Source organism: Benincasa hispida, chromosome 5, assembly GCF_009727055.1.
Source record: "Benincasa hispida cultivar B227 chromosome 5, ASM972705v1, whole genome shotgun sequence".
NCBI classification, from domain to species: Eukaryota; Viridiplantae; Streptophyta; class Magnoliopsida; order Cucurbitales; family Cucurbitaceae; genus Benincasa; species Benincasa hispida.
The window spans coordinates 45,831,174-45,842,075 of record NC_052353.1 but is presented as its reverse complement, the minus strand read 5'-3'; the positions used below and the strand labels follow the sequence as shown (position 1 = coordinate 45,842,075).

Below are 10,902 nucleotides of genomic sequence, written 5' to 3'. Positions count from 1 at the left end.
CGTTGCCCTTTGGTGAATTTATCGGGGTCTAGGAAGTAATTGAGTGAAATTACGAACAAGGACACAGGTTATTTTGACGGCGAATGGGCTGATTCGGACTTTCACGACTGATTAAACTTTATGAAAACTATCGATCTGATTTTCTTTTTCTTTGTTATTAATATCCTGATCAACTAATTAATATTAAGAGGAATTATCGAGCGTTCTTTATTTTTATCTTTATCATTTTATTCGTGCGAATTTACTGTAATACCCTTGTACGGGTGAAGCGGTAGACGGGATATTTACTTTCGTAAATACGCCGTCTTTTTCCCAGATGAGAGGAGACGAGGAGATTGAGAAGTAAGGGTATTTTGGTAAATGTATCATGGTTTTGGCGCTCAAGTTTTTTGGGGGGTTGAAAAAGGAGGGATTCACGAAGTCGTCGTGATTTCGAGTTAGGCTATGAAATTCGGCCCATAGCTTGTGAGATTTCGGGCCGATTCTGACTCAAATTCAATTGGATTGGGCCTAATAATGGGCCCTCTGTTGTGGGCTTGTATTCGTTTCACTTCTTTTTCTCAGCCAATGTGACCCAACCTTTCAAACATTTGGGTGTTGGTGTTTAGAATTCAAATCCGAAATGAGGCATATTATGGACAAAACTATGTATTAAAAATATATGTTAGGTGGCAAATTTGAATTCTATCAACTTTCATATTTCAAAACTTTAAATTGGTAAATATGACTTAGTTAGATAAAGGCACTACTATTCCAATAGACTATATTTATTGTATATAAATTTAGACTTGGACAAACATGCCTAGATTTTACTGTTGTTTGGATTGAAATTTGACAAAAATAAGACTTGTGATTGAAATACCTGAATTATAAAAATGTCAAATAGACCAAGTACCAAACTAGATGACAAAAAAAAATTGAAAGTTCAATGACTTATTAAACAATAAAATTTAAAATTTCTTTTTAAAAATAAATAATAAAAAACTTGGATGATATTTGTTAAAGTTTATAGACCTATTAAATAGTAAATTACAAATTTATATATTTACTTCAAAACATTAATAGACCGTTTGGAGTAAAGAGTTGGTTATTATAGTTCATGATTATTATAATTAGATTGAAATAGTTTGTGTTTGGAGTGTAAATTTTTTTATTATTATAATAGTATATATTTGAGGTGTAAACCATTTTAATTTGAGAAGATAATAGTAAACACTATAGCAAAAAAAAATGATGAATGTAAAATAGTAAAAACTGTAATAAATAATAAATACGATAGTAAACGAGAGTTTTAAAATAGTGTTGATTATAGTTAATGGATAATATAAAAAAGTATTTCCTGTAGCAAAATGTAGCTATTCAGATAGTTCTTACTCTAAACACACACAAAATTTCAAGAACTTATTTAACACAGATATTAAAATTTAGAGACGAAAATCTTTTTTTTTCTTTCTTTTTTTTTTTTTTGTTAATGATCATGAGTAACTTAATTTAAACAGTCTGTTATCTATTTATACGGTAGAATGCAATTTTTATACGAAATGGGTCAAAATGCAAGCAAGCTAATATAAAGACATATGTATATTAAACAAAAATTCATTTAGGTACGTAAATATTAAAATCGACTTTTCTCTTTTTTTTTTAAGCACGTAAAATTGATAATTTCATTTGTTTCGAAAATACTAGCTAGCTCTTGACCTAAATATGAAACAGTACAATGGTTTGTAACAGAAACGCCACTTCCAAAGAAGATTTGAATCTCCTTTTCTTATACGAAAAAATATACTTTAAAAAAAACGGGCAGCAGCGGCGGCAATGGCCGCCTCGGTTTCCCCACTGAGCTGCAAATCATTAAAAAAAAAATCAATATTAGTTCGAAAAAGATAATTTTTAATATACGTAGAAATTTTAAAATTACACCTCTATTAATTAGGAGCGTAAATGAATGGATTAGATTGGATTGGAGGTATTTTTTTAGAATAATACAAAAATTCATATTGGTTGGGTTGACAATCCAAATAACTTCGAATTGGATGGTCCAATTATAATTTTTTTTTCCTTTTTAATTTAAAATACATAAATTTATATACAACGCATAATACTAAGACCCCATTTGGTAACAATTTTGTTTTTAATTTTTATTTTTTAAAATTAAGCCTATATCGTCAATCTTTCTTACCACGATTTGCATATTTATTAAGTACGATGGTTGAATTATTAATCAAATTCAAAAAACAAAAACAACTTTTTGAAAGCTACATTTTTTAGTTCTCAAATTTTGACTTGTAATTTGGAAGTTGAAGTAAAGCTTAACTTTAAAAAACAAAAACCAAAAATAAAATAGTTACCAAATGGTTTTGATATCATAAAATTCAAATGTCAAAAAGCAAATATTTATGACATTTATTACAAACTTTAAACCAAGACAAATACCATAAGAATTTTAAAATAGAAATATTAAAAATTCATAAATTTATCCATCCAAAATAATCAAAACTTTGGTCCAAGATTAGGTCAGATTAGGTCAATCCAAAATTTTATATAGTCAACCCATGACTCAACAAAAAAAAAAAAAAAATTAAAAAGAAAAGAAAAAATTAACTCAACTCGACTCTAAAATAAAATTAATCTAACCCAATCCTTACATTTTAGGTTAGATTTGTTTGAATTATCCGGTCATTTGGACACCTTAACCATTTTTAAATGGTTAAGCATCCCAAGTTGAAGCTAAATAATTTCTAATGGTAAATGCAATTGTTTTTTTTTATAAACATTATCTTTATAAATTATGAAATATATTTATATACAGTCTCTTTTTATTTTTATTTGGCATCAAAAATATTATTATTATTTAACAAAGTTAAGTAAGAATTAACCATTTTAATTTCATTAAAATACATAGACTACAATTTAAAAAATTGAAATTTTAAGATAAAATTGAACAAAACATTAAAGTATTTTAATATTTTTACTACAATTTACTAAGTTTTTTTCCGTCTTAAAAAAGCTTTTATTTATTAAAATAAAAAAAATAAAAAAAATATATAAATCCAGCTGTGTTCAATAGTACATATTTGACAAAGGATTCAATAATATAAATTAGTAAATTTTGCATGATTATTGTTATATAATTCATATCTAGAAACTAAAGGATAGACTTAAAAAAAATAAAAATCCACAATTGCTCATTTGCTTCAAGAATATTATTGCAATATTATTATGCTCGTAAAAGTTTTAAACTTCGTAATTGAAATTTATTTAATAATAATAATAATAATAATAATAATAATAATAATAATAATAATAATAATAATAATAATAATACTTGTAAGTAAGTTAGGCTGAGAAAAAACTCCAAAATTTACTTGAAATTTATAATAATTGTGAAGACTTTTAACCTTTAAGATATAACTACCATACTTTTTAAGATAACCATCCATTTTAAAATCTAAAATAAGAAGATGTAACGTATTTTGTTTTCACTTTTAAAAAACAACCAACCATTATTTGAAATAGTGATTTTTATCACACTTTCAAAATAACAAATAATAATTATTAAATATACTTTAATAAAGTATGGAAAATTAGGGTCATGTTTGCCCTCACTAAAAAAATATTTTTTTAAATAATATTTACTTAAATTCTTTTACTAAAGATGTTTGATTCAAAAACTATTTTGAGTAGTTGTGGTGGATGAATTAAACATAACCCGTTGATATCACTTTCGCCATTGTTTTTAGTTGAATAATCATTCAAAATCCAAATTGAAAGCCAAGAAACAGAATACGAATGAGGATGGGACTTTCAAAATCATTCAAAAAATTCTGAAACAATAATTGCATATGAAACAAATTAATTAGTGTAATTATCGGTTATTATCTCTGCCACGATAACTAGACGACAAGAAGGGTTTCTTCTTCGGCTTATTTTTGCCAGACTTCTTCACCGGCGACGAAGCCCTTTTACTATCCTCCAATATAGCAGCCAATGCGAGCTGACAACGCCCTACAGATTCCGACTTCAAACTCTTGAGGCTCTGCTCCCTCACCTCCTGCCATAGCACCGTCTTTCCACACCACCACCACCGACCGCCAACAAGAGCTTTGAAAAAAATGACATGATCAAGAAAAGCAATACGAGAACAGAACAGAACAGAAAAGTTGTAGATTTCTTAGATAGGAAAACAAGCTCATCTCCTATTTATAGACAAATGAGGGGAACTTTTTTTTTTTTTCCTTTTTCTTGTTTAATTGGGATGGAGGGAATAAATAAATAAATAAGATTTGAGATTTATCCAAATCTCAATGAATTTAAAAACAATTATGAAGTAGATTTTAAAATTAGTTTTAATATCAATGTTAAAAGGAATTATTTGTTGTAAAATTGAGAAATACAATGGTAACCGGATATGGATAAAATATAATAGAATAATATAATACATTTAAATAAAATAAAATTACTAAATAATTAAATTAAATTAAGAAAAATATAGAAAATGAAATATATGAAGTTCTCTCCAGACTTTTTGGATTTCTCTCCAATATATGTGTCTTACAAAATCCACCAAATGTCACTATTTATAGGCAATTTGGCAAATAGAAGGTGAGTTACATGGACACTAATAGTGTGTAATCTTGAGACACATAGACAACACTTGGGGTAATGGAGGTATGACATATGGTCAATGGACACTAAGCAAAAGTATTTAATGGGTAAATATTATCATAATATTTATGATACTCTTCCTTAGATGTATGTCTCGTTAAAATCTTAATAGGAAAAATTCAATAGAAAAAAACCCTAATGAAGAAAAAAGAGTACATATTTCATATAATATATACTCCTATAAGAATACAATATATTTACTCCCCTTAGAAGACATTACTTAAGATCTCCGAGTTGTTAGAGATGCTCACGGGGTGGTGTGGGGTCGAGGATGGCTTCCCTGTCCCCCGTTCTCACTACCTATTTTATTCCACATCTACATGAAATTTTCCACGGGGATTAGAGTAGGGATCCCCACAGGGAATTCACGGGGATCGGATTTTCTACGGAGAATTTTTTCCCATTTGGATTTTCTTACGAAAAAATAATTAACTTAAATCACTATATCAATTTTTTTTTTTACTTAAATAGTTAAATATCTCACTCATATGTGACAAATATATGATTAAAATGTTTAACTTTCATAATTTCTAAAAATTAGAATTTAAATATCACAACTATACATCTTAATCTCTACTTAATTAGAAATAAATATATCAAATAAAAAGTTGTATATAACTATAATATATAATATATATAAATTATATATATAACTATAATATTATATATTATATATATACAAATATTAAAACCTTATATAAAGATTAGATACGTATAACAGGAGGCAGGGGGTGATAAGCGGGATAGGGTCGGGGTCGGGGAATATACTCCCCATCCCCGTCCCCATTTAGCCAACGAAAAAAATTATGCAGGCTAAATGGACATCTCTATGAGTCGCCGCATTTCAATGTTGTACACCAATTTTTCAAATGTTGTGGTTGGTAATGATTTTGTAAATAAATCTCCCATGTTATCCTTCGAACAAATTTGTTGTACGATGATGCCACTATTCTCTTCAAGTTCATGAATATAGAAAAACTTTGGGTGAAATATGCTTTGTTCTATCTCTTTTAATATTTTCTCCTTTGATTTGGGATATACATGTTGTGTTGTTTTCGTATAATATTATTGGAAGATTTTTATTAGAAGATACGGCATATGTTTCACAAATATGCTGAGTCATCGATCTTAGCCATACACATTCTCGACTACACTCATGAATTACAAGAATTTTAGCATGATTTGTGGAAATGGCTGTTATGGTCTGTTTCACCGATCACCATGATATAGCAGTTTCTTTACACGTGAACAGGCAACTTGTTTAAAATCTAGCTTTGGTGAATCAGATAAATATCCAAAATCTACATAACCAACTAGATCAAAATTTGATTTATTTGAATAAAACAAACTCATATTGAACATTCATCGAAAATAACGGAATATATGTTTAATTCTGTTCCAACGTCTTTTTGTTGGAAAAGAACTATATATATCTAATAGATTCATTGAAAATGCATTATCTGGTCTTATATTATCAGCAAGATACATAAGTGCACCAATTGCATTAAGATATAGTATTTCAGGACCAATAAGTTATTCATCATCGTCTTGAGGTCGAAATATATCTTTCTTTATATCCAATTAACGAACTTCCATTGGAATATTTAACGAATGTGCTTTGTCCATATAGAACCTTTGCAAAAAATTTCTTGTATAGGTTGACTGATGAACAAATATCTCATCGGCTAAATGTCAATTTGCAAACCAAGGCAAAATCTTGTTTTTTCGAGATCTTTCATAAGATATCCTATTACCTTTGAAAGGCCTTCAGGAGTTCCAATTATATTTAACTCATCAACGTATACGATTACAATTGCAAATCTTGACTGTAATTTCTTTATAAAAACACACTAACATATTAGATTATTTTTATATCATTCTTTCAACAAATATCCACTCAGGCGATTATACCACATTTGCCCTAATTTTTTCAATCCATATAGTGATCTCTGTAAATTTATTGAATACAATTCCCGGGAATTTGATTTATATGTTTCAGGAATTTTAAATCATTCTGGGATTCTCAAATAAATATCATTATCGAGAGTCCATATAAATATATCATGACAATATCCATAAGATGCATGTACGAACTTTTATACACAATCAGGCCAATTAAATATCTTAGTATAATTACATCCACCACCAAATATGTTTTCTCATAATCAATGGCAGGTATTTGTGAAAAACCTTGTGCAACCAGTCTTGTTTTATATCTTGTGACCTCATTATTTTCATTTCTTTTTCTCATAGATACCTATTTGTATCCTATAGGTTTGACACCTTCTGATGTTCGAATTACTGGTAAAAAAATCTGACATTTTGAAAGTAAATTTAATTCTACCTTGATTGTTTCTTTCCATTGAAGCTAATCTTTTCTATGTCGACTTTCTTCAACAAATTTTAGTTCAGGATCCTCATTTTCAGGTATAATATCAAGAGCAATATTATAAATAAAAATGTTGTCAATAACTACAGTAGTTCAGTTTTATCTTTTTCCTGTCATGACATAGTTTATTGAAATCTCATTATTATCTTTAGGTACTTGTCATTCCTCACTAGTCATGACATGAATTTCTTCATGATATTTACACCCTCAGTCAAATCTTTTTTACTATTAATTATTTTTCTTTCAAGGATTTTTATCTTTAAAACTCACTAGTCTACCATGCTTCTAGCGTATTCCAGACTCATCAGTGATAACTTGTTGCATTGGGATATCAATTTTTGATGAAACATTTGCAGCTGATATATGTGACTTAGTTACTTTCTTTGCATCTTAAATGCATCTAGTAATTGATTTTCTATATTTTGCAAATAAATTATTTTCTGAACTTCAATTTCACATTAATCTGTACAGGGATCTAAATGAGATAATAACAATGCATTCCAAGTGATTTCCTTTTCCAACTTTTGAATTATTCCTCCTAATGTTGGAAAATTTGTTTCATTAAAGTGACAATCAGCAAATCGTGTAGTAAATACATCACCCGTCAGGGATTCAAGATATTTAGTAATTGATGGGGAATCATATCCAACATATATTGCTAACTTCCTTTGAGGACCCATCTTAGTGCGTTGTGGTGGAGTAGTTGGAACATATACTGCACATCCAAACATTCTCAGATGGAAAATATTTGGCTCATGACCATAACCTATTTGTAATAGCGAGTACTTATGATAAGCTATTGGCCTAATGTGTACAAGCGACACTACATGCAAAATAGCATGTCCCCATATAGATGAAGGAAGCTTAGCTCTCATAAGTAATGGTCTTGCAATTAATTGCAAACATTTTATAAATGATTCTGCTAAACCATTTTGTGTGTGAACATGCTACAAGATGTTCAACACTTATCCCAATTGACATACAATAGCTATCAAAAGTTTCAGATGTAAATTTACTAGCATTATCAAGACGAATTGTCTTAATTATATAATCAGGAAATTATGCTCTTCGTTTAATTATTTGAGCTAGTAATCTTGCAAGATTTCAACTTGATAATAAGCACATGTGTGACCATCTGCTAGATGCATTTATTAATACCATAAAATACTTAAATGGTCCACTTGGTGAGTTAATAGGTACACACATATCATCATGAATTCTTTCTAAAAATGTAGGTGATTCAGTTCCCACTTTAGATGGTGATGATCTAATTATTAATTTGCCTTGAGAGCAAGCATCATGTGATAATTCATTAGATTGAAGAATCTTCTGGCTCTTCAATGGGGGGCAGAACAAATCTACTAATTCTTTGATTCTAGTTAGTAAGAGGGATCTTGAATTAAGAAAAAATTCTAGAAGTTAAACTAAAAAAGGGTGTTATGAGCAATTTCAATAATCGGGTTCATTGATATTCCTGGTATAGTAGATGCTATCACACATACAATCATACTCAATTCGATGGAATTGTTTGATCTTAAAGGAGATCTTCTATAATTTCGCACGTGAGGGGTTATTTCTTGGTTTTGTCCAGTCATTAATAACTTGATTATTTTTAGATAATAGTAGATAGAAACAATGCTCGTAAGGAGTCCTATTGAAACCAAGAAATATAGGCCTGCCTGCCATCCACACCAGAATAAATGAAGTTTTCCGAAAAAACCTGCTAGTGGAGGAAGACCTCCTAAGGATAAGAGACATAAGGTTAAAGAGAGAGCCAAAAGAGGATCTTTTCTGTAAAATCCTGCATAATCTCGAATGTTATCAGTTCCGGTACGTAGACCAAATGATACAATGCAAGCAAAATTTCCTAGATGCATGGCGATATAGAACAGCATATAAGACTCACATTGGGTTTAGGGATAATCAGGCTCGAACTGATGACTTTCGCCACGTCAACGCGACACTCTACAACTGAGTTATATTCTTTCCCTTGCCCCTATCGAGAAATAGAATTGACTAATCTTTTATATAAATATAAATATATTAAAGATATAAATATATTAAAGAAAGTAGATAATATTTTTAGAAATATATATCAATATTAAAATGAAATGTAAATACAATTAAGAAATTTTTGAATAGTGAAAAGTGAAAATTAGATTATATTTCTAATAATGTATAATATATTTAGAATATCATAAATATCTTAATATTTCGAATTTGAATATCCTTTCTACTAATATCTTATCTTCAAATAAAACAGAATCGAATTATTAGTTTATTTATATAATAAATAAATCTAAAACTAGAGTGACAATTAATATTAAAACTAATTTATAATTTACTATTAATAAATAATAGTTATTATATTACTATAAGTGTCTCTTATTCAAATCATTCAAAATACCTTTCTTGACATGATATAGAAATTTCAAACTCAAAAAATATATGGAAAAAAATTGTGTCAGATGCCAAACCTTCCCGTCGATGTGAGCTTTTGGCTTAATTGGCTAGTTGTAAATAGACCTAGACTGTGGAACAAAAAATTATCCTAGACCTACACCAAGGTATTGACGGTGATTCTCAAATATTGCAGAACAGAATTTGATACGATGAGATAGAATGCAATAGAAACAAAGACACAGGGAACGGGTTACCTACTCTTAACGGTCAAAGCGAACCCTTTCATTCTGAATTCTTTAATTCAGAATGAATCAAATTTCCCCAAGTAGGATTCAAACCTACGACCAATTGGTTAACGGCCGACCGCTCTACCACTGAGCTACTGAGGAATAACGGTAAATTAGGTCTCAGAGAATTCAATTCCCCTTCTCAACCCATGACCATTATGGGGGCTGATGCCTGCCCAGTGCCGGAAGGTCAAGGAAGTTGGTGACTTGATGATAGGGGAGCCGATGACCGAAGCCCCGGTGAACGACGACCGTAACTGTAACGGTTCTAAGGTAGCGAAATTCTTTGTCGGGTAAGTTCCGACCCGCACGAAAGGCGTAACGATCTGGGCACTGTCTCGGAGAAAGGCTCGGTGAAATAAACATGTCTGTGAAGATGCGGAATACCTGCACCTAGACAGAAAGACCCTATGAAGCTTCACTGTTCCCTAGGATTGGCTTTCGGCCTTTCTTGCGCAACTTAGGCGGAAGGCTTATAAGGCCCCCTTCCAGGTTGAATTCTCGATAATTATTCTCATCATTATAGACCCTGGATGACCTAATCTATCATGTCAAATTGTAAATATGTCTGGATTCATGAACTTCAAGCTCATTGTTGCATATGTTTTAATTACTCGTATATGAGTATAATATAATCCAGCAGAAAAGGCAGACAACTTTTCCAATATACGTTTTTCATTTGAGATAGTAGAGATAATACATAGATATTCCGCATTATTCTTACTATCAGTCTCAATATGATAACTATTGCAACATATATCCTTAAAACTTAGAAGATTTCTCCTTGATTAACTAGAGAACAATGCATTGTCAATGGTAAATTTTATTCCTCTAGGCAAAATAATATTTGCTTTTCCAAAAACTTCAATCAAGTTTGCATAACTTGATATTGTATTTACTTTAGCTTCCAACATTGTCAATTTAGAAAAGTATTATTTGTTTATAAGTATTGGGTGTAGTTACACTATCTACCCGACATAAATTTTTTTTGCTCATTTTTTAATCATCCAACATATGAAAATGATCCAGTTTTCTTCATTAAAAGAAAATAATTATAATAAGAAAAACTACATTTGAAATATACAAAAGTTAACATTTATTAAGAGAAAAAAACATAAAGATGGATAAAAAACAACAACATTAAATCTAGATATTTTC

At 29.6% G+C, this 10,902-nt stretch overlaps 1 non-coding gene across 1 annotated transcript; it reads right to left on the bottom strand.

The window, feature by feature from the left end:
* Positions 1–9,774: 9,774 nt before the first annotated feature.
* On the bottom strand, positions 9,775–9,846 carry TRNAN-GUU. The gene has a single exon. It is a non-coding gene; the product is annotated as a tRNA-Asn (tRNA).
* Positions 9,847–10,902: the final 1,056 nt, after the last annotated feature.